The sequence below is a fragment of the Elephantulus edwardii genome, unplaced genomic scaffold, assembly GCF_000299155.1.
Source record: "Elephantulus edwardii isolate Elephantulus edwardi_28Jun2011 unplaced genomic scaffold, EleEdw1.0 scaffold00005, whole genome shotgun sequence".
NCBI lineage: Eukaryota > Metazoa > Chordata > Mammalia > Macroscelidea > Macroscelididae > Elephantulus > Elephantulus edwardii.
Genome location: NW_006399755.1, coordinates 15,001,749 through 15,006,142, shown reverse-complemented (window position 1 = coordinate 15,006,142; position 4,394 = coordinate 15,001,749). Strand labels below are relative to the sequence as shown.

At 38.7% G+C, this 4,394-nt stretch overlaps 1 protein-coding gene and 1 pseudogene across 1 annotated transcript in view; both read left to right on the top strand.

The window, feature by feature from the left end:
* Positions 1-4,394, top strand: part of LOC102843445 (chromosome unknown open reading frame, human C1orf168) — a 125,405-nt gene that overhangs the window by 105,899 nt on the left and 15,112 nt on the right. The gene's annotated exons all lie outside the window — the stretch shown is intronic.
* LOC102852542 overlaps positions 1,835-4,394 on the top strand; it is a 6,046-nt pseudogene continuing 3,486 nt past the window's right edge.

Here is a 4,394-nt window from a genome sequence, read left to right as displayed (position 1 = left end):
TGAGTAATATTGCATGAGTTCCTTGTTTTTTAATGCAGCATAGTATTCCATTGTGCAAATATACCACAGCTTCTCTAGCCATTCGTTTGTTGATGGCTAATTTCATTACTTCTCTCTTAAATATCACATGTAGCTCATTTTTGTGGCATCAATTATCTTCTATTATTCTTTTAAATGCTCATCTAAAATTATCTATACCCAGGGTATAATTAGAATAATTATGGTGATAATTTTTTAGCAATATTTTTTAAATCAGATTCCCTTCTAAAATCTAATAAGCCTGTTTAAAAACTCAATCTGAAAGTCCACAGAGATAACAGAAACTTAGAACGCCCATAATTACACACTATCTCAACGCGCCCCCAAGTGTGGTCTCTCTCCTTTAATCAGTGAACACCATTGTGTAGGCATTGTCCTTGCCTCTTCCCCCTTCAGTGTACCTGCCCCCACCAGCCTCTGCATCTAACTCTCACATTCTCCTGCTTGTCTTTCTTTTTTTAATTGGCGTTTTAATGAAAGTGTCAGAAAAGTTGGATTTTCATTCATTCATTACTGCACATTTCCCTCCCTACCCCACCAGCTCACTTTAAAAAAAAAAATCATTCCTTGTTGCATAATTTCCTCCCTTCTCTACCACACACACTCCTCCCCCAGTTCACTTTGCTATCTACCTCTTATTCTATACTATCACCGTACAAATAATGCCTAATCATATATTCTTTTTAAATAATTCTTTCCTTCTATTTCAAGTATTCTCTTCTGTAGTATTCATTATTTATTCCTTCTTTTCTTGATTTCTCCCCAACCCCCATATCTGTCCTGTTTTATAATAATAATGTTTTACAATATTTGTACTTTTGTGACTGATAAAGTTCACTTAGCATAATGTCCTCAAGGATAACCTATGTTGTGTAATGTTTCATTAGTTCCTTGTTTTTCAGTGCTGCATAGCATTCCATTGTGTGAATATAGATAGATAGATATAGATATAAATCTATCTATCTATCTAATAGTTTTTCTATTAATTTGTTGATGGTTCTTCTGATTTTGTAGACTCACTATTGTTAGCTTTACTCAAGTCAATTTTTTATTCTACTAGAGTAGACTTGCTCCACAGAATTTTCTAGGAAGTAATCTTTATGTTAGCAGACCATCAAGATCTGTGGCATTTATTGATAAAGATAAAATACACTAGCCTTAAAAACGGATTACATATTAACATAAAACAAAAATCCTCTCAACTTGACCAGTACTTTTTGTTGTTGTTGTTATTAACTGCCACTGAATTGAGTTCGACTCATAGCAACCCTATGAACAAAAGATCTGAACCCTATTCTAACCTGTGCCATCCTCACACTTCCTGACACACAAGAGCCCATGACAGCAATCGCCTTGTCAATCCACCTGGTTAAGGGTCTTCCGTTCCTATGCTGACCCTCCACCCTTCCAAACATCATGTCCCTCTCTAAGGAACAGCCCCTCCTAGCAATATGTCCAAAATATATTAGGCAAAGCCTCATCATTTTTGCCTCCAAAGAACACTCTGGCTGCACCCTCTCCACATCTATTCATTTTCTTGGCCATCCATAGAATGTTCAGTGTTCTTCATCAACACAACAGCTCAAAGGCATCAATTCCTTTTCTGTCATCCTTATTCATAGTCCACGTCTCAGGTGCATAGCTAGTAATCGGAAAGACCACAGCAAAGCAATGGTCTAAGACCAGTAATTAACATCATAATAAACTGAAAAAAAACATTGAAGTGGTCAAGGACTTTTTATTACTTGGATCTACCCATGGAAAAATCAGTCAATCAATCAAAAGATACACTGCAATGGGAAAATTTGCTGCAAAGGACTTCTATAAAGTATTAAACACAAAAATGTCACTTTGAACACGAAACTATGCTTGACTCGAACCAATAGCATTTTCACTTGCTATATATACATGTAAAATCTGGACAATAAATAAAGAAGACAAAGAATTTATGGTCTTGAATAATTGTGTTAGTGGAGAATACTTCATATAACACAGACTGCCAAAAGAATGTGGAAAAAGACTATCTTGGAAGAAGTACAATTAGAATGTTCCTTAGAAGCAAGAAAGTCAAAACTCTGACATATATTGGATGTTATCCAGAGGCGTCAGTTCTTAGAGCACATGATGTTTGAGAAAAGATAGAGTCAACTGAAAAAAGAAGACTCTCAACAAGACAGAACAACACAGCGGTTGCTGCAATGGGCACGAGTGTGGCAATGGTCCTAAGAATTCCACAGGCCCTGGCAACCATTCATTCTATAATCATCATGAGTCAGAAGAACTGGCTCAGCAGCCCATAACGAAAGTAACAAGTGCACAGCAGAATGTGGTTACTTTGAAACAGGATATTTTGAGAGAAAGTAGATTTTGAGTATGTGTATCAGGAGGAAAGTGAAACTCATTTTAGAATAGTTGAGAAAGGCCTCTCCAAGGAGGTGAGAATGAAGCTAAGAAAGGAAGAATGGTTCTACTTGTAACATACTTAGCCAGACTTTTTGCCTGCTTAACTTTAACTATTTTATCCCTCATAATTGCAAATAGAATTTATATTTTACCTCCCCCAAGACTTGCACTCTGATTTTATTTATTTAGGATAAATACCCTTTTCAGAACACTTTTTTTGAAAAAAATCATTCGTATGTACTTTGTTTCATTCATGTACATTTTATACAATCATTCATATACATTGTGTTTCATGTAATTATTTCATATTTATCAATGCCTTTCATCACCCTGCCTCATCAAGTCCCCATTGCCCCTTGCCTATTTCTTTACATCTCTCTCCCTCGCTACTATCTTTTTTTAGAACTCTTGCCATTTAGGTAGGAGAACCTGCCTGGTTCATTCCTGATCAGTGCATTTCAGTCACAGCCACCACTCATATGTCAGTAGAGAAGTGAATGTTGCTGTGGTGAAAGCAGGATTCAGCACAGCTTCTAGACTATGACAGACTAGAATGAAAAGCCCCCTAGATAATTTTTCTCATTGGTGTAATTTTTCTGTTTTCTTGCTTGTCTTCTTCCTTATTTGCAATATTGTTCCTAAGTATAAAAAAAATTGGAAACCACCTCAATCCTGATCAACAGGAGAAATGCAACATGGTGTGGGCTTCTAGTGAGAAAGAATAAATACATTTCAAGGAGAAAAAAAGGATTACTTTTATGTGAATAAAAAAAGGAAATTGCAGAATTCTATTACAGCACCGTATCACAGTATATTACTGCTCCCAACTCTCAAATGAAAGTGTATCTTTTTTTTTTTATCTCTGTGTTTGATTAAGTCTTTTCTTTTAAAGCAAGGAAATGAAAACATGGCATTTAGGAGACTGGAGAAGGGAAGAATGGGGAGGTAGGTGCACAGGCAGAAACGACAAGATCTCGGTTTGTTCTGGCTCTTAAGTTGAAGACGGGTTCAAGGGACTTGTTTATCATGGTTTTAACTTCCATATGTTTCATAGTTTCTTGTGACTGATAAATATTATATAATTTCTTTCAAAAATTATTCTCAACTGTAACTTAAATATTTCAGGGTTGTCCTCCACTTGATGTCAAATTAACTTTTCAGTCTGTAATAGCATTTTCCCTGAACATAAGCATTTGGGTCCGATGAAACTTCCAAGCACGGCATTTTCCATTTGCACAGGCTATTTTCCTCCATCCTAATGGCCTCCCTTCTTCGCTTCTCCTCTCACTCCTCAGAGTCCACTGCCAGCATTTTATCATATCCTTTCTACTTCAACTTGGCACAGACTCTTCTGAACTCCTAGGCAATGGAAACGACCTGCTAGAGCCTCCAGATTATTAGGAACATTTTTAGAGCAGATTCTTCTTTGCTAACTGACCGAACAAGCTATGCTTTCATATCAGGTGGCATTACGTGAAAAGCACAGCCTCTGTTCTCAGAAAACGTCCCGTTTAGGCAGGCACTTTGGCGAAGCTAGAGGAGCAGCGGGATGAACAAACCAGTAGGAACCTGACCCTGTTTCAGGCAGCCTGCAGGGGCTACCTCACCCGCCAGCACTTCAAGAAGAGAAAGATCCAGGACCTGGCCATTCGCTGTGTGCAGAAGAACATCAAGAAGAACAAAGGGGTGAAGGACTGGCCCTGGTGGAAACTCTTCACCACCGTGAGGCCCCTCATCGAGGTGCAGCTGTTGGAGGAGCAGATCCGGAACAAAGACAAGGAGATCCAGCAGCTGCGGAGCAAGCTTGAGAAGGTGGAGAAGGAGCGGAATGAGCTGCGACTAAACAGTGACCGGTTAGAGACCCGGATCTCAGAGCTGACATCGGAGCTGACGGATGAACGTAACACGGGCGAGTCCGCCTCCCAGCTGCTGGACGCGGAGACGGCAGAGAG